This window comes from Amblyomma maculatum, chromosome 8 (assembly GCF_055883805.1).
Source record: "Amblyomma maculatum isolate TAMU_Amacu chromosome 8, ASM5588380v1, whole genome shotgun sequence".
Classification (NCBI taxonomy): Eukaryota; Metazoa; Arthropoda; class Arachnida; order Ixodida; family Ixodidae; genus Amblyomma; species Amblyomma maculatum.
The window spans coordinates 112,062,183-112,082,942 of NC_139351.1; the positions used below are offsets into that span (position 1 = coordinate 112,062,183).

General features: G+C 44.3%; 1 long non-coding RNA gene across 1 annotated transcript in view; it reads right to left on the reverse strand.

Moving 5' to 3' along the window:
• Positions 1-6,253: 6,253 nt before the first annotated feature.
• LOC146182213 (uncharacterized) overlaps positions 6,254-20,760 on the reverse strand; it is a 58,189-nt gene continuing 43,682 nt past the window's right edge. Inside the window, exon 3 of the long non-coding RNA XR_014700047.1 lies at positions 6,254-6,430. This is a non-coding gene — a long non-coding RNA (uncharacterized LOC146182213). The remainder of the gene's footprint in view (positions 6,431-20,760) is intronic.

A 20,760-nucleotide genomic window follows, 5' to 3' on the forward strand; every position in this document is an offset into this window, starting at 1 on the left:
TTTTCAATTCTTCTCTGTTTTTGGGTCACTTCCCTCAACCATGGAAAATAGGCAGAGTTATTTTTATTCCCAAACCCAACAGATCACCGGACCTCCCGAGCTCATACCACCCGATTTGTATTAATTCTTCATTTGGTAAAGTACTCGAGCGCTTGCTTTATGGTCGACTGTACTACTTTTTATCAAAGAATAACTTGCTTCACAGGAATCAGTATGGTTTCACCCACGGCCGGAATTCTGTCCAGGCCATTTATAAATTACGTGAATTATTACAGGATTACAAACAACAGAAACACTCTGTGATTTTAATTTCTCTGGACTTTATAGGTGCATTTAATATTGTTTGGCACCCTTTAATTTTGCGTTTTCTAAGGCAGCATCGATGTCCAAAAAATATATATTCCCTTTTAGCTTCCTTCTTAGGTGACCGGCATTTAACATATCAATCTCCTTCTTGTTCTATTTCGGCTCCTTCTTCTCTTGATAGTCCGTAAGGTTTGCCTCTTTTCCCATTACTTTGGACCATTGTTCTTAATGACCTCCTAAATATATCTCTCCCTTCCCCAATTCACATTCAGGCTTATGCCAACGACACCATTATCCTTGTACCTGGTAAGACAAGTCGCGAGTTATCTACAAGGGCAACCAGCGTTGTAACTTTAGTCCAGCAATGATGCACCGAAAATCGTGTTCAGTTAAACGCACAGAAATGTTCTTATGTTTTATTTCATAATGGAGTACCAGCATTACATAAGCGTAAACCCACCATCCGTCTTCGATCTCACAGCCTTAAGTGCGAGCCAACTATCAAATTATTAGGGGTTGGTTTTGATTCGTACCTAACCTTTATTCCCCATGTAAATCACTTGCAAAGTAAAACTTTGGCCTCTACCACTAAGCTCCTTAATTGGTTTAATTTACACTTTCGCGTTTCACCTTCCCATTTGCGTCAAATTTATCACCAAGTCATTCTCCCCTCGATTACATATGCGGCCCCTGCATGGTGGTATCACTGTCCTCTTTCTCGACTAAGAGATCGCGTCCTATCACTACAACGAATAACACTCCTCGCTCTTACTGGCGCCTACGCAACTATGCGAACAGCTGCACTTTGTGTTCTTGCAGATGTTGTTCCGTTGCCTATTCATCTAGACCAGTTATATGCCGAGTTCGAGCTTTTTACACTCCGGCAACCTATAGTATAGGGTAATAAACTGAATTCCAAGGGAAGGAAAGCGTAGCAGGGGGCGGCAGAAAGTTAGGTGGGCGGATGAGATTAAGAAGTTTGCAGGGGTGAAGTGGATGCAGATAGCACAGAACCGGGTTAAGTGGAGAAATATGGGAGAGGCCTTCGCCCTGCAGTGGGTATAGCCAGGCTGATGATGATGATGATGATGATGATGATGATGATGATGATGATGATGATGAACCTATAGTATATGGAAACGTTACATACAACCCTTCTGAAACACAGTCATTGTTGGACTGATCATCCCTCAATGAAGTTTAAATTTCATTTTATTAAACTCACCTACCAGGAAGCCATGTTTTGTTATGTTCCCAATGCGCACTGCATATCTATACTGATGGGTCGTTCATACTTCACTCCGCGGGCGCAGCTTTTGTAGTGCTTAACTCAACCTAACACATATTATTTGTTCATCGCCTTTCTTTGCAGCCACCTTCCAGTGCGTATGAAGCGGTACTTGTAGTCTTTAATTCTGCAGTTGAATATGCACTTAACAACCCTCCCACTACGCCCATTCATTTCTATACAGATTCTCTGTCTCTGCTCTCTGCCTTCTCTTCAGTAAATTCGTTTAACCCCACAATTCTTACCATTAAAAAGAACCTGTCGCGCTTATCGTCTCTCGCTCCATTCATGTTATTCCATATCCGGGGCCACTCCAGCATTTATGGCAATGAGGTGGCCGACCAAGCAGCTGGTAGCGCAGGCCAGTACGGCCGTTTACATCCTTCTACCTTTTCAAGATGTTATGTCCGTTCACGCTTACATCGTTCTTCCCTTGTTTTGTGGAGCACATATTGGCCCGAAAATAATGGCGGCACAGAATTATTTAATTGGATACCTGGTACCCTCAATATGCCACGCATTTGTCCGCCCCGTAATGCGATTACAACTCTAATTACAGGGCATGGCAGATTTCCTTTTTATTTTAAAAAAGTACGTCTATCCTCTACTTTGTTCCTGTGGCAAGCTGTGTAATGACGTCCGTCACTACTTCCAAGATTGCTCCCTTACTGCTCTTTTTGTTTCTTGCCTAAAGTCTTTTTGCTCATTAGATATTACAACGTCTCAATACCCGACGTTGCTTCGGAATCCTGTCGCTTGTTCAGTTTTACTTCAAATGGTACAGCAGCACTATACCTGACTATTGTCGCTGACATTCTTCTGTTAAGTGAACTATTTGCTTGCTATTTCCCATTCTTTAAATTATATGCCGCAGGGTTTATTTTTCTACGTATCTCCTCTGAAAGGTTACCTATGTTGTTTACTTTTTCTCTTTACTTCTTTCCTAATCCATTATATATATATATATATATATATATATATATATATATATATATATATATATATATATATATATATATATATATATATATATATAGCATAAGTAAATAGACGTACTTGGTTGCTAGAGGTTACATAAAAGTGAAAAATTGCTTCATACTGTTTCCAAGTTTATTTGGAGTCGACGTTTCGGCAGGAGCCCATATATATTATTTTCGAAACATGCGTTCCAATTATGTACGTAATCATTCAGAGTTGATTTCCTTTTCTTTTCTCTCTAATATTTACCTTGAATCCATTGTTTTTCTTCTCAGGTACCCTTTATTTCTCTCTCTTTTTTTTTTTTCTGGCTGCCTTATTACTTGGGTGCATTTTTGACCTGTTTCCTGTTGTGGCGTGCACGCTGCTGCGGCCAACAGTCCATCCTCGGCTCTACAAGCACCAGTGGAATATCCGTTAGATCGTGTACTTGAGTCTGGAGATGAGGGACTCCTCGGAGTATCCTGCCGACCCCCAACCACGCTCTGTACAGAGGAGGAAGATTGCTCTTCCTTTCAGCCTGTCTGATTCGGACACGCCCACTTGCTTGCATGGAGGCGCCTATGGCTGTAGTGCGCAGGTCACTTATGCCTGCTGGATCACGTTTCTACGTGTCCATTGGTTTTTCGTCGTGGCGCGCCCTTAAATGCCGCCAACTCTCCATCTTGGTTTTTACAAGCACCAGCGGATGACCTGCTGATTCTGTGCTTGAGCCTGACAGTGGTGGGGGTGAGGGTCTCGTCGGAGGGTCCTGAAGACCTCCTACCACGCTCTGCACAGGGGAGGGCTCCGTATTCCTGTGTTGAGCAGAGTGCTTAAGGCATGCCTTTCAGTTTTTCTGGATGTGCCCGTTACTGCAGGCACTCTTGCCTACAGAGCCAGGTCTACATGGGCAGCATGCATACTGCTGTGAAACGAGTGGAGTTATTTTTTTTTTTTTATTCCTCTGTGATATGCGATATTTTACTTTTCTGCCTTTTCTGCTGCGGAATTGTCACACGAGTCCGATATAGTGGTGCAGTAGGCTTTTTTTTTTTTTTTAATGTGTTTTCCTGCATCATTTCTCTTATCCGTGCATTGTGCAGTTAATATAATCTGGTTTAGTGACAGACGTCATTCGCATCAGACTCGATTTAATAGTTGTTGTTTTTTTCTCTTAATGTTTTGTCTAGGTTTTGCAATTCTTTCTCATGCCCTCCCTCTTGTCTGTGGTGTCGGCACTTTCTCATTTTATTTTGTTTGATTCTCATGCTCCAGATTTACTATTTTTTCCCTTTTTGTGAATTTGTGGACCAACGATTACAATGCCGTAGGAGACTGCAATTCCCTATTGTTCACCCGACTTTTATTTCTTTGTTGGGGACTGTCCTGTTTACTATTCAACCTCAGTCTGCCTTTTTTATGCTGTGGGTTTTGTACGTGTGCCTCTCTCTCCGTACGTTATTTATCATTTCGTATGACTGTTGTTCTGCTGCTGTTCCCTTCTTTTCTGGTTCTGGTTCCTGTTTTTATTTCATTTGCAGGTCTGGATGCCACCTTCCGGATTTTTCCTTTTATTCTTCTCAAGCCAGCGTGGACCACCTTGCGACATGGGCCTCGTTTTGTTTTTATTTAAATGCATTCTTTCGCATTTTAAAAAAGCTTTTCTTTTTATCTCGACCTTCTGCTCTCTTTTATTTATATTTCATTGGTTTTAAGCCTGGCAAAGCTTTTGTTGGTCCGGGCTCCCTCTCCTTTTTTTTTTTTGTTATTTTTTTTCTCAATTCGAAAGGACGAGTAAAATGGTAAAAAATAAATGGCAATAGTTCTTGCGGCTTGGCTGCATATTCAGAAAGAATATTTGGCGCGGATTACGAGCAGCCTCTCCTATGATTCAACATGACGCTTAAGGTTAATTTTATTATGCCTCTTTGTGACAATAGGGTGGTCGCAAAACGAAGACCAGAAAGAACTTAAGACGCCACTTTGACAAAACACTATGGTCCCATTTCACGGTTGCCATGATAAATTCTCTTCAACAGCCTTTTTTCATCTACTTATGATTAAATGAATAAAATGGCATACTCTTCATTGTGAACTTAGACATGCTCCTGCGGAAATGAAAAAAGGTCTTGTGCATCTACAATATCTTCCTCAGCCCTCGTCACGTTTTTAATTATAATGTCTTCATGCCCATCGTCTGCGCAGGTTGTGGCTCCATGAAGCAATACACTGATGCCGACCAGATTCCTGACACTGTCCGTTCTGCAGTTGTAGCAGAAGACAGCGAACCTCACCATCGTGGAGTGCTTCACACAGTAAGTGGGTTCAAGCGCATTGGGAAACTGTACGACAGGCTGGATTTGATATTTTTCATAGAGCATGTAGTTTCTTGGTGCAGTAATTCACTTCGGCACATGTGCATTAGGCTGCTAAAATTCGACACCTCGAAAGAGCGACCAGATCGATCACGCTAGGGGCAGACTGCTCGTCGTATTATGCAATTACGCCAGAGTTGGACGAGAGAATGAGGGCTACACGATATGAAAGAACACTTAACAAGGATAGAGGGGGCAGGAGCCACAGTTCTCAAGTCGAGCAAGTCAATGCTTGGAAGGTGGAGGCGCTGGAATTTGAAGCAGATAGCACGTGGCACTTATATTTCAGACAGGCGAAAGGAGGTCGGAGGGAAGCACTCGGGCACCGGAAAATTTGTTAGGTCGGGCTGTATACTGTCGTAACATGAGCTATTACTAATATGTTTACTCACAGCAGCGGACGGCTGATATTGGTGAATCACTGATCATCCGTGCAGGCTATAACTTCGCATGCTGAAGGTATATGTAATATGTGATATGTATGCTGTATTGTGTACTGAATAGGATTCAATACCGCGTGTCTAATTTCTCCTGGTGCTTCCTTTAATTGTGGCGGCATTTGCTGTAGGGCTAGATGGTTGATGCTATTCGTTGGATGCTATTCTTTGGAAGCATCGACACAATCACAGGAAACTCCCGCCCGTCCAATGAATTTCATTGATTGGCCGCCAGAAATTTTCTCCGTAATCTTCCATAATTCCAGTGTAAAGGTGCGAAGTAACAGGAAAGGAGGAAGTCCCCGCCCGCTGCGGACTGTCTGCAGCGGTTGAGCGTTGAAGTAACGTGAGGAATCCCAGCAGTACACGACAACCGCCAGGTAAGTGGAGACTGGAAGTTTCGTTGAGAGTGTAGAGAACTTTTCATAAATAGATCGATGAATTGTATAGCAATATTCCAATAGGAAACAGCTTATTTATAGAGCAAGATGTATCATACATCAAAATAATTTTGGTAATTGCGGTCGAGACTGTATGGGGCCGCGTACTCTAGTAAACTGTAGTCACTTCGTCTGTGGCGGAGAATCGGCGCTACACATTCGCGTGGGAAGTGCGCTTTATTATTCAAACCTTTGCGGAAGTTCTGTGGAAGACGCTGTATACAGGCGAAGCGGAATTGAACATTATATCGTGTTCGCATACGAACATTACTGTTTTTTTATTAGAGGCATGGTGGAAACGCCGTATAGAGAGGAATAAACTTTGAATTAATTTCGTATGCCGCAAGTGCTGTTGGAGCGTACAAATTGCGAGAAAATTAAGAAATGCGGTAGTGTGTTCAGGACGGCCGTGGTTGGTAAGCCACATGAAATCATGCATCTTTTTTCTCGTGGCTTCTTCGCCACGACTGTAGACTGCATTTATTCGCAGAACGTTGTCTTGTATACAACTTTACACATTATTTACGCGTGTTCCAGGTCGCTGTCACGGGCTGTCCAGAGCAGCAGGAAGTGAGCAACATTTCACGTTTCGGCAGGAGCGGCAGCCTCCCCATTTCTTGACACCTGAACGAAAAGGTAGGAAAGGGCGATTATTCGTTCAACTTTTGCAGCGTATCTGCCCTAAAAGGAGCATGTTGTCTACCTAAAGCTAATACTAGATTATGAAGTAGTATGGAACCCGATGTAGTGACTCAGGTTGGGCCGTACATTCACTTAAAGTGCAGTAACACGAATTTATTTATACCGACGGAATCAACAGTTTAATGCTCCGCACTGTATGACTAAAACTCTCAAGCGGAGAGAATCATCTGCTTTAAATTGACGCAGATGTCTAGTCCTTCCCGTATCATATCCAGCACTCCCAAATTTCAGCGTTCACCTCCCTGCTGTGCATCCAAAGCGACACATGAGTCACTTCTGAGATATGCACGTTTGCAGTCGTAAATTCTTTTTGACGCAGATTCTCAATAGACCCTTTAGCTTGCTCCTTTGTCCGGCCTTGATGACGAGGGGTGGCGTGAAAAGCTGATACACCTGAAAATGAAGGACTGAACGCATTTCAGTGGATTCGTTTCTTTTAGCCGTCGGCCCTTTGTAATCACACGTGTTATGAGGCTCACGGTCTGCATCATGTGACGCTCGAGGTCCTTCGGGGTCTCTTTGTTATAGCGGTGTTCTTGGACAAGTATGCTTATGCTATAGAAGCCTGAAGAGTCAAATGGACAAGGACTGGGCAAAGTCACGAGACAGATCGGTAACTTGCCATGGAATATTATTTGAAGCATGGAAGCATATATACAGAAAATGACTCCAAAAGTACGATGAGATTCATCGCACGCTCATGTCATGAACATTGAGGAACGCGATTTCCTTTTCTGACAGAAAAGGCAAATGAAAGAGCCTTCTCACCGCCACATTATTGAAAAATGGAGACAGTACCGAGCTCGCGGTGTAGTCTTGCCTCCAAAGTCTATCACAGGTGATTTTAAAATTTTAAAGTTCACGCAAGCGGCGCTGCCAGACAGAACGTTTTGGATGTACTTGTTTCATTTTTCCCTAACCAGAGCTCATAGAACTCGCTGAGCATTGCGTCGTGCTCGACATTATCAAGCGCCTTCCTTGAGCCTAGTCGGAAGATTACCTTCGCCTCCTTAGTGTGCGGGCACACTACGTCATACTTTTGATCTGAGCATCCCGTCCTGCGTGCGCGTGCACAAGCGTGTTTCAAACCCAGCTATCTCGCGTCGCCACAGTTTATCCGGCTCCATGCATGAAGCCCGCCAGCCTCGGCTGGACGACGTGCTCAACCAATTTTCATACTCATCCCCGTAGTGCAATTGGCCTAAGATTCTCTCTCTGTCCCCGCAGGGTACATCTGCTAAAGCAGGTGTTTGTGTGTTTTGTGCGACACCATGGATCCCGAGCATCCACGCTTAGTACGTGGCATCGCCGTGTCTGGGGAAAATTGGATCCTGGTGGTTGAGCCGATGCCGAGTATCTGGACCTTTAAGGCCCCTCGGCGGAGGCAAACACACCACTTTGGCCCACGCTTCCCATAGACGGCACCTCCCGGCTGACCCACCCGGTGGAAATAGGCAGTCGCCTCTTCCTGTCCTCCCCTTCATCTGTCACTTTCCTATCTTCTTTTCTACAACTCTCCTGTCCTCTACTCTCTTCTTGGTTTTTCGTTATTTCCCGGCGGCAAGGGCTAACCTTGTATGAAATAACTACGCTGTGTTGCCCGTATTAGGTTATAGTTACGGTGTACAGCTGGCGGAGGCAGGACTTGCTCGCAGTTTCCTGTCCCTTCCCATTGTTGGGCTCTGTCCTCAATAAGTAGTTCAATCACGTCCAAACAAATGTGGGAGCAGGTAAGCAAACTAAATGGCACCTACTTTATCTTCACTCTTCTCCGGCTGACAGCCCCAGGTGTACCAACCAGTATGGAGGAGCAAGCTAATATATTAGGGGAACATTTTTCCACAATTTTAAGTTCCACACACTATACTAAATCTTTCTTAAAGCACAAAATAGCAGCTGAAAAACGAAGACTTCCAACAAGTGGAGGCCAAGAGGAGGAGCACAATAGCCTAATCACAATTCAGGAATTAAAAAGCGTTTTATCTGCAGGTAAACAAACTGCACCCGGTCCTGACCGAATACATTATAAAATGCTCGCCAATTTATCCGAATGTTCAAAAGAACTACTTTTGAAATTTTTTTACAAAATATGGATTGGCGGAATACTCCTAGAGGCTTAGAAAAAGGCGATATTTATAACCTTCCTAAAGCCAAGAAAACCACCAACACCCCCCAGCAGTTATAGGCCCATTGGCTTCACCAGCTGCCTAGCCAAATCTTTTGAAAGCGTTCTCAACATCAGAATAATGTTTACTCTTGAATTCCGTGAACTTTTAGACATCAACCAATGCGGTTTTAGAAAAATATATTCAACAACAGACCATCTGGTTCGCCTCGAAAACACAGTCAGAGAGGCTTTTATACACAAGCAACACTGCCTCGCCGTTTTCTTTGATCTAGACAAAGCGTACAACACAACTTGGAGGTTCGGGATCCTACGTGATCTAGTAGACTCAGGGATCCGTGGCCGAATGCTGAAAGTTCTGAATGATTTTCTATCCAAACGCTCAATTCAGGTGCGTCTAGGTACTACACTGTCAAACACCTTTACCCAAGAAAATGATGTTCCGCAGGGATGTATTTTAAGCACAACACTCTTTATAGTTAAAGTGACTTCCGCTTCTAAATAATACCAAAATATATTATGTACTCGGTCTACGTCGACGATCTTCAATTAGCTTGCATCTCCTCAAACGTAGCAACATGTGAGAGGCAAGTGCAGCTAGCAATTAATAAGCTGGTTAATTAATTGATAAGACAAAAATGGATTTCAGTTTTCTCCACAGAAAACACTGGCAGTTATGTTTTCACTCAGACGTGGAATACAAACTGACCCCACTCTGCACCTAAACGAGACCGAATTGCCAGTTAAAAATGAGCACAAAATCCTGGGAATAACTTTTGACAGAAAACTCATTTTTTTGTCTCACATCAATACTCTTAAAAAGAAAGCTACCAAGTCATATACTCAAGGTCCTTTCAAGAAAACCCTGGGGGTCCGATAGAACATGCCTTTTGAGCATTTATCACTCTGTTGTACTGTCTTGTCTGGATTATGGTTGTGTAGTGTACGGGTCTGCAAGAGCATCATACCTAAAACGACTGGACCCTGTGCACAACCTGGGTTTGCGTCTCGCATCTGGTGCGAGACGCACCAGATGCGTCTATATAGAACCGGATATAGAACCTCTCCCGTAAACAGTCTCTGTGTTGAAACAAATGAACCCTCCCTCGAATACAGAAGAACCATGCTTAAATTTTCATATCTCCTCAAAATACGCTCATTACCAAAACATACATGCTACCCCCCTTGTTACAAAGTGCAGCTCCAGAACGTTGTTCAACAATAGACCGCAGTTAATCAGACCCTTGCTACTCCGGTTCGAGGATAAATGCCAAGAGCTGGCCAATACTAAATTCCCTCCATGATATTGAATCAAAGCACGATCCACTACCACCATGGTACAGCCCCCCCCCCTCCCCCCCTCCTCATTGTCTGTGATTTCACATTGACTTAATTTTGTAAACAGAAAACAGGAAACAGATAGTCTGTGCAAAATGCTACAGTGACATGCCCGCCGCAAAGCAACGAAAATACAAATCAAAGCTCTCTCATGCTCTCCTTCGGGAAGCCAGCTTCCCCGTTTCCTGTGCTGGCCCGTCGAGCCACAGTTATGACGTACTTACTGAGAACGACGTCCATTGGTCCGTCTCGCTGACTGACGGGAGAAGGATGGGTGTCTACCGGTCGCTGCGCGCTTTTCCCTCGCCACGGCCAGACTGAATCCAGCGGCGCGCGCTCCCTCCCCCGTTCTTTTTTTTTTTTTTTTCGCGCACGCAGGGTGCCACGCCCCATCTCCCGCCAAACGCGGAGGAGGAAGGGGAATTTGTCCTGCGGAGGCTAGACGACCTCGGGCAGGAGAGTGAAAAACCTTTGCGAAGGAACGAAAGGAGAGAAGCATGACAGAATCGGGTGATTGCGGTGGCTGTAACTGCGTTATTAGTTAATCTTTTAAAAAACATTTTGCGACCTTGAGTTCTAAGGGCGAAGTCTCACAGTCACCGGGGTAGAAAATATTTTCGGCCGGAGGGTGGACAGTGGGCCTCTAAAGAAAAGTACTCAAACTGCACACAGTTTTATACAGATGGCTCCAAGACAATCAAGCATGTTGGAAGTGCAGTAGTGCAAGGAAAATGGGAAAAAATAGTAAGACTACCTCAGTGTGCGAGCAGTTTAACCGCTGAGTGTTATGCACTTGCTATGGCAGTAAGAAAAATAGCCAATGGGAACATCACAAACAGTACTATTTACACAGACTCTCAAAGTGTCTTAACAGCCCTTCATCACAAAAACGCAGTTGCTCCGAGACATCATACATAATATATCAGCAGTCCCTGCTCAAGGACAAAACATAACATTTTGTTGGGTCCCGAGTCATGTCGGCATTGGAGGCAATGAGAGAGCAGACGTATGCGCTGCTCAAGCCCATGACAAACAAATCAAGAACATACAGAGACTGCGGAGACTGCCATAGACTGCCATACGGAGACTGCATGGCGCTAGTGCGCTGTAAACTAAAGGAGAAATGGCAGTCGTCATGGTGTAGAGAGGAAAATAACAAACTGCAATTGTGAAGCCGAATTTGGGGGAATGAAAATCATGTCAACATCAAGAACGGTTCATAGAAGTGATTTTATGCCGACTCCGCATTGGCCATACCCACTTGACGCATAATGTTTTTTTTTTTTTTTTTTGAGAAAAGAAAACAAAACATTGTGTCAAGAATGCGGAGAGGAACTAACCATAAACCATATTTTAATCTCGTGTACAGGATGTGAAACACAAAGGAAAAAGCATTTTACTAGATTTTACAATGAGCACATTCCGTTCCATCCAGCATTGATTTCAGGTGAAAATGGCCTTGTTGATCTGTCATGCGTTTTTAGCTTTCCAAAGGAAGCAAATGTTTTAAATAAACTGTAGAGTGAATACATATACTCCACTAAACTCATGATTACAACCTTGTGCCTGGCGCATGAGCCCCTGGGCTGCTTATGCGCCACTAAACCCAATACAATACAATGCTCTCTCTGTGGCGGCTTTCTCGGCTTTGGTATGAGTATGGTATCTGCTCATGCCCCCCCCCCCCCCCCCCTCTCCCCCCCTCTCCCCCCCCCCCCCCTCAATTCGACGCACCTGCTGCCGCAGTTCTGTTTGCATAACTCGAAAGCGTATGGTACTCTACATTGCGTTTCGCAATCCTCTTCCTAAAATTGCGGTAGCATTTTTTTGTCCTCTAATCTCTTTTCCATACACGCTTGGCCTCTTACTTGTGAAGCAGCGGGCTGTCCGCTATCTCAGGAACATTCTCCACTTCTGTGCCGCTTTCCCCCCAACCACCCCGTGTTTCTTGAGCATTTCGGCCCACTCCCCTGTTTTCTACTTGCCGCAGCTCTCAGGCTCCTCACAGAGTTCTAAAACAATCCCATTTTTTCGCAGACAGCGAGCGCGCTTTGCGCATCTTAACGACCTCTTTCAGTGCCGAGACTACAAAGGATTGATCGATACCAAAGTTTTGCTCCGAACTGTACCATTAGAAACCTGTCGTGTTTATGGAAAGGCGAAAGGAACTGTTACTATAGCTTCGAGCTGAGTAGTCTATTGATATCCTGCCTCGCGGGATACTGTATGCCGCGGTGCCAACGCGCCAACTCAATGCGTGAATTTTTTTTTATCGTGCGATGATTACGTAGCTGGCGCCAGGCGGACAGGGGAATGGTAACAATGTGACATCACGGCAGCCAAGAGGATGTCTGAAAAGCCACCGTAACTAATTTCTCCAGGTAATGGATGCAAGTGAGTGCCACAGTGGGTCACCGAAGGCGTGGAGCGTGTTCTGCAGGCAGCTTTGTACCCCCGAGCACACCATAACCGAGAACTTCTACACGGTGAGCACGTCACGTTCTCATGCTCCCCGAGAGTGCCAGAGCCTGAACTGTGTAGTGTGTGGGAGCATAAATGCGGAACATAGCTCTATAAAAGAAGGTGCTTGCACCACACTGTCACTGTCACAGTTGCGTTGTGGCCACGATGTTGTGAAAGTGTGACAGAACATTCACGTTTGGCATACATGACGGACAAACCATTTCCACTACTTTGAGATACAGGCATTACTCTCCGATGCCTGAACGGTGTTTTTGTGATAGAAGAATATTGAGGGATGCATATTTCTGAAACTGACAACGCCACGGCGCCAGAATACAAATTCAAAAGGAAAGCTTGAAGAGAGAAATGAGCATATAATTCGACCGTTTTTGGGGCTGAACGATACGTTCTAGAACTAAAGATGAACTTCATGGTGGAGGTAAAACAAAAAACGCGGATGTAACGGTAATTATACGATACCAAACGGTAGGCTTCATAAGGGGCCTACACAGGGATATGGCTTAAAAATGCCTTGCATGTCGCTATTCTACAGTATGTAAATTATTTAAGGTAGCTGCAGCTTACAGTTTGTCCGTTAGAGTACTCCAGTTCATCTGCTTGTTTTAATTTGCGAAATTTAAATTAAAAGCTATTGTTTCAGCTTGTTTTCCGGTTCCCTTTTCTTGTGCGTGCAAGTTTCGTGAGCGCTGTATTTTTTTCAGAAATCGAAGGTTTCCTCCCAGGCGTAAGGAGCCTTCACCGATAGAAATGTAGTTCCCGGAAAGTTGGCTGATGTTTGAGCTCTCGCTTTCATCCCATTGTGATAACTTTCTTGCCTACATAAAAAAAAAAAATATGGTGGGTGGCGTAAACTAGCGGAAAGTTGGGACGGCCTCTCCACAGTGCCGTTCATGTTACTCAATTTGAAAACGGCAATGGACCGACTACCAGGGGCACAATCGTTATTAGTTGACTGTACATTTCATGCCTTTTAGTAGCTGTACAAGCTGTGAAATGAAGTTACTTCAGGGCGAGAGGCAAACACAAACAGCTCGCACCTTCAGCTGCTAGTTTCGCAGTGATCTCGGTTCTTTCGTGCACTCTAATTTCGGTGAACGAAAATGTGCCCCGCGTTTTTATTTCATTCGTTCTCTGTGAGAAGCGTTCTTACTTCTCTGCTAGCACCGATATTATATATGCGTTCTATTACTGCCTGCCATCCGTTGAACTCCTTCCACAATCCTGCAGAGAGTCCGGCGCTCTTCCGTATAAAAAGAAAACGCGGCAGGAACGGGCATGGAAAGGCCATTGCAACAGCTTGGCATCAGTTTAAGTAGCCTGATATTGTTATCATTTAGCGCCACCATCCTTTGGCACAGTCACAGGTCTGTTTTCACCGCCATGCAAAATTTTTTTTTGGAATCAAATCGTTTGCCTTGCTAAATAGTTAAACATCACTTGTTCTACAATTTCAGTGTCAATCTCCCGTGTGTTACCACTTTTCATTTTATATTTCATTTATTTCCCGTTTTTTTTTACCTTTCCTCTACCCCTCAAATCACTTTTCTTTTTATGCAAGTATACTTCAAAAATTTTCTTTGCTACCCAATTCTTGGCCGATCCCCCTCTGTGGGTATGTGCCATAAGTTATTTGGTCAACAACAACAACAACAACAACAATATGCAAAGAGTTGGCCGGAATGATTAGAATCTGGCCTGCTACTCTGCACTAGGGAACAGAAGAAAAAAGGAGCTTATGATAGGTGACGTTGTGGGAGAAGCCATATAAAAAATATACAGGCATGCCAGCTTACAATACAAGCGCTATTGAAGTCCGGTGGCGCACCAAAAACGGCAAAGAGCCTGCACTGCCTGGACACCCTACCCCTTGTCCTGCCACGCCCCCAGCAGCAGTTCCTCTGACAGAAGACTCGCGACCAAACGCATTAAGTAAGCGGCTAGCACATTTCTTTCACACGGATACACTGGGCACACCAATAAGCCACATTCATGGAGATAGCCCGCATTGCAGTATAAACAGAAAGTACATAAGAGATGGGAAAGCATTATGAACAACAGTTCACTCAACAAAATGTCATTCGTTAAGTTTTTTGTGGAAGTAGATGAGCATTTCACGGCAGTGACGTCGTTGGTCAGGTAGTTCGTGTCCGCAGCGGCAGGGAAAAATTGTAGTGGCATAGACGACGGTGCGGGCGCGTGGTCTGAAATCATGACATGGATGACGCGTGTGGTGTGATATGTGGCTTTGTGAGTGAGCCGTAACAATCGTATTTAATAAGCAGACTGTCAATAGAGCGCCGAAATGATGACACACTGCTGCCGTAAGAGTATGAAGCAGGTATAGATCTGGCTGCTCTGTTCTGAAGTAATTGAAGTGCATCGAAAGGTTGTCGTGGTATTAATTCCGGAGGGTGATCCATATTCTCGCTTACATCTGACGATCAAATTTGTAAGCAGAAGTTTTACGTTTTTCGGAGCATGGTGGAGATAGGGTCATGAAAGTCGAAACGTTTTATTACAAGAAAATATCTTATTACCCATGCAAGTAGTCCTTCTTATACGGTTCTACAGGGTCTTGCGCAGTTACTTACACGACTAAACATGGACATTCACTATTCTGAAACGGAGTTAAATCAGTTTACGACGGCGGTGAAAGGAGAAGTGTTTATATTTATGGCAGTTTTGTTTCGTTCGCATTAAAGCATAGTTGAATGAGTGTAAGGATGCCTTAAAGCAACGCATTCTAACGCAGTCGTTTGCTAACATGATATATTTGAACTTCCATTGCAAGTGGTTAATGGCAATGTACATGCCCTTCGGGATGCATGATGTTACTGTAACGGTGTTCGAACTGTGATTATTAGCAACCATGAATAGTCGGGAATGTGACAAGAGCACCCTGTATACTCTCGCATTCTGAACACTCCGAGGATAACCCCAAAACTGCGATCCATATGGCAGTCCCTCGACTGTCCAGGTCCAGGAATTTTCAGCATGTAGGCATTCCTGTTGCGACTGTAGAAAGAAGGAAAAGAAAATGGACAGGTCTGGTAACTGAACCATCTCCGCTGCCTTGTGTGGACAGAGGAAATAGCGAATAAAGAAGAAATTCACTGTGGTTTAGCTCTGGTGAAACCTGGAGGATTGCGAAAGCAACATCTGCGTGGCTGTTATGCTATAGCTAGGCTGAATTGTTTAGCTTATTGTTTATAGGTTCATTGAATAGACTAGAAACCTTGATTATGGAACTGTTCTATTCCAATTACATTATAGTTGTCGCTCACGATCGATAAGAGGCCAGCTCGACGGTAGTGCAAGCCCTAACCACGGCTTCACTATCCTCACCCCACTCATGCGCTGCCGAACTGACTGTGTCTCGCATAGCGCTACTTACCGGCGCCAAGTCTTTTGCATGCCACAGTTTTCCGCACACATTACACGCGAATCCAAACGGGTTGTTGGTAAAGTCAGCGTGAAACGTCTGTGTAGCTGCTGCACTTTCACTGAGTTTCATTACATAGTGACTCCCTCGTTGCGCCTTGATCTCGATGGTCATGACGCTGTACAGAAGACCGGCTAGCCTATGTTTCGGCTTCGTGACGTCGCCGTTTAGCCAGACGTCTTGCATGGTGCTCTGACGTCTCCGCCAAAAGTTTCGCTTTCCTCTTGTCGCACTGTATTTGCTCAATCGGCTTCTGCCAAGCAACCACCTCGGGATGTGAAGAGATCGGTTTTTGGCTCTCCTACGCAGTTCAGAAGCCGCTTTACTGTTCTTCTCCAAGGCTGACTGTTTACTGGCTGCTGTGCGCCGAACGCGGTGTATATACCCCGAAACATACAACAAACATGTACATACACCGAAAACCACGCAGATGGCGATGCGCAATCGCTAGTGCGAATCAGAGACGGAGACTGTCGGCGATATGATGCAGAGCACGCGGCGGCGGCCTTAGCGCACCAGCTGTGCGGCGTGTGACGTCACCCGCACCTCGCGCATGCGCAGCTCGGCCTTTGAAAAGTTCTGAAAAATGGCTCAGCGACTAGCCTCCAGAAATAAAGACAGATATAGCAAGCTTTCCTTTCTCCAATACCCAAACTAAATAAAGACTGATATTGCTTCGCCAAACTAGTCTCTCAGTAGCGTAATTTTCGCAATATGAGACGGTGGTTTTAACGGCGATCTCGTTTCTATATTTAGGGCAGGCGGGACTTTATCATCGTCACAGCGGTTTTCTGAATCTTTCAGAGTTTCTAAAAGAAACAGTGTATTGGTTAGCATTTTACATGTTCGACTCAGAAAACTCTTTGCTGAATACCTAAACAATTACACATAATTACAGATTCCAAAATATGCGTTCTCCGGGAGGAAGAGTCAATCCTTTACCACAGTTCGTGAACGGATACTGCCATCACCAGAACATAACACGTGGCGAAGTTGGCAAGGAATAGTAGTTTAACGAGTAATTCTGGATCCAGAATCAGACGCACACTGCTTGGTTGAAGCGGGGCTTTACATACAAATTTCATATAATGCGGTAGCATGTGACGTTTTGCTAATGAATGTCTATAACCGAAATGTAAATTTGGAATTAAAAGTAGCTTTCGTGCTCATGGCAAACGTAGGTGTGTTTGAGTGAGTCTCATTCAATAGAGTTGCGGCAACCAAAGTCTGGCTATTCAAAACATTGTGATCAACTCGACAATGTCCACTGCATTGTGCAGGCCTCTGCTATTTTTCTCCAATTAACCGGTTCCGTGCTGGCTGCATCCACTTCATCCCCGTAAACTCAAAATTGAATTCGATTTATAGAGAAGGAAAGCGTAGAGAGGCGCCGCAGAAAATTAGGTAACAGAATTAGTTCAGCCTCCTTCGCCCATCTAATTTTCTGCAGAACCCTGTTACTCTTTCCTTCCTTGTGAATTAAATGTGCGACTCTTAGCGACCATCGGATATCCTCTTTTCACACTGCATAAGTGTCTTCTGGCGGGCTAGCTGGTGTGAATCATTCATTTTTAAAACAATGACCAAGTGAGAGCTTGTGTGTGCTCCTGTGTTCTCGTTCGGTCCTTGCTCTATTCGCGCAGTTTTAAAAATGAATGATTCACACTGCATGCCCTGCCTATGCTCATTTCTTCTTCTTGCTTTCGACTAGATTGTGCGAGTTATTTTTGTTACCCTATCCTCACAGTTTCTACGTCACACCTGCGATTTCCGCTCCATAACTGCCTGCGTGGTGCTAAATTTAAGTTTATTTTTCGTTAGCGTCTATGTGTCAGCTCCATAGTTGAGTACCGGTAAGATGCAACCGTTTCACCTTCCCTCTTGAGTGATACCTTTAAGACATCAGTCATGATCAGCGAGTGCCTTCCAAATTCGCCCCATCCCAGTGTTTTCCTAGTTCTTTCACTTTCACGGTACAGGCCAGCGGTTACTATCTGTTCTAGGTAGACATATTAGGGTTGCCATTTCCAGTTCTTCACCGCCTATATTGTAAACTGCTGTTTTTTTTTTTCTGAGGCTGCTGCAAATTACCTTAGTTTTGAGCATAATAATCTTTAGGCCTACCTCTGTGATTTTTCTGTCTGTCAATAATAAATGTTTTGCAATCCGTCCCCTAATTTGCTCAGCAAAAGAATTATTTTGGCGAAATGCATGTTACTGAGATGTTCTCTATCAACGACTGCTCTTATTCTAACGCTCTAAATAATTTATGCAAGCACACAGTGGAACGGTTCTGAGGAGATTGTCTCCTCGGCCAACACCTTTATTCACGAAAATTTTATTACTTTTTTATGCAGAACTATGGTTGCGTGCAGTCACTATTGACGTTTTCGAGTATTTTCACACGTGGCTCATACAGACCCCGAGTTAGCAATGTCTGCATGACTGCCGATTGACGTTTCTACTGAGTCTGATGTTTTTAGTTATCAGGGAATGCTATATAGGGAGACTGGTTATAATCCTAGCATTTTTCTATCACCTTCTGTGTAGTATGGATATGATCCGAAACCTGCTTGATCATTTGGTTGATTGAATTTTATGCTGCTCTGTTTCTATAGCATCACTATAATGATACTTTGTACGTAACAGATAGCAAGCTGCTGGTTGGCATGTCATTAAAAAAAAAAAGATGTTCTGCCGTACAGTGAACTGAGCGATGATGTTTTGTGGTGACTTTAACTTATCAGACAAATGCTGCGAGATTGCGTTTCCAGCCATGTCGTTTCCGATAATGAAATCAGGCTGCTATACGGTTAGATCCCTATGCGTAGACTCGTTTAACATGAAAAATACCAGGTCTGCTGAAATACATATTAAAGGTAGAACTCCTCAGCCGTACGTCTTGTCCGTCCTGTGACAAAGGTTTTTCTTGGTTTTTATTTACTGTGTCTTCGCTAAAAACGTCCAGGCAGCAAAACCCATCGCCCAATATTGGCACTGTGTTGGCAATGGTTCGTGTGGCTAGGGCTGCATATTCAGAAATAATATTTGGCGCTGATTACGAGCAGCCCCTTTATTATTCTACATGACGCTTTAACGTTAATTTTATTATGCCTCTGTGAAAATAGGCTGGTCCCAAAGTGAGGACCAGGAAGAAATTAAGACGTCAGTTTGACAGAACGGTATGGCCCATTTCTCGGTTGCCATGATAAATTCTCTTCAACGGTTTTTTTTATCTATTTACGATTAATTGAATAAAATGGCATATTCTCCGTTGTGATACTTCCACATGCTCCTACAGAAATGAGTAACGATCTTGTGTATCTACAAGATCTTCCTCAGCCATCGTCACCTTTTTAATTATAATGTCTTCATGCCCATCGTCTGTGCAGGTTACGGCTACACGAAGCAAGACACTGATGCCGACCAGATTCCTGAGACTGTCCGTTGCTGCAGTTGTAGCAGAAGACAGCGAACCTCACCATCGTGGAGTGCTTCAGACCGTAAGTACGAAACTCTTGTTCAAGCGCATTGGGAAACTGTTTACGACAGGCTGGACTTGATATTTTTCTTTGAGCATGTTGCTTCTTCGTGCGGTAATTCACTTCGGCGGATGTGCATTAGGCTTAAAATTCGACACCTTGAAAGAGCGACCAGATCGATCACGTTAGGGGCAGACTGCTCGTCGTATTATGCAATTACGCCAAAGTAGGAGAAGAGAATGAGGGATACATGATATGAAAGAGCACTTAACAAGAGTAGAAGGGGCCTGTGCCACAGTTCTCAAATCGAGCAAGTCCACTTATCGAAACGTTGGCTTGACTTAAGAGCTGAGGTCCCCCCTCGCCGTATCCTTGCTCAGTGCTCTTTCATTTCATGCAATTACACCATAATACGCATCATGAGCTAGCATGCATAGGGCAATCCGCTATGTAGTTGGGGACAGCACCCACTCGTGCACTAAACAGGAGTACCTCATTCGGCATTGCAGAAGACGGTGCACTCCCTCCCATGCTGCGAAGGTGCTGCAGGCGCTGGAATTTGAAGCAGATAGCACGTGGCACGTTGCAGACAGCTGAAAGGAGGTCGAAGGGGAGCACTTGGGCGCGGAAAAGTTTGTTAGGTCGGGCTGTATAATGTCGTACCATGAGCTATCATTAATATGTTCACTCACAGCAGCGGACGGCTGATATTGGTGAATCACTGATCATCCGTGCAGGCTATAACTTCGCATGCTGATGTGATATGTGCGCTGTATTGTGCACTGATTAGGATTTACTACCGCGTGTCTAATTTTTCCTGGTGCTTCCTTTAATTGTGGCAGCATTTGCTGTAGGGCTAGCTGGTTGATGATATTGCTTGGAAAGGCGCATCGACACAATCACAGGAAACTTCCGCTCTTCCAATAAATTTCATTGAATGACCGCCAGACATTTTCTCCTTAATCTTCCATAATTTCAACTTCGAGGTGCATAAGTAAATGGAAAGGAGGAAGTCCCCTCCCGTCGTTGACTGTCTGCAGCGGATGAGCGTTGAGGTACTGTGAGGGATCCCAGAAGGCTGGTAGTACCTCACCTTGGACGCGACAATCGCCAGGCAGGTTGAGACTGGAAGTTACGTTGAGAGAGTGTAGAGAACTTTTCATAGTGACACCGATGAATTGTGCAGCAGAATTCCAGAAGCAAACGTAGCTTATTTATAGAGCAAGATGTATCATACATCAAAAGAATTTTGGTAATTGCAGTCGGGACTGTATGGGGCCCTGTACTCTAGTAAACTGTAGTCACTCCGTCAGTGGCTGAGAATCGGCGCTACACATTCGCGTGGGAAGTGCGTTTTATTATTCAAACCTTGGCGGAAGTT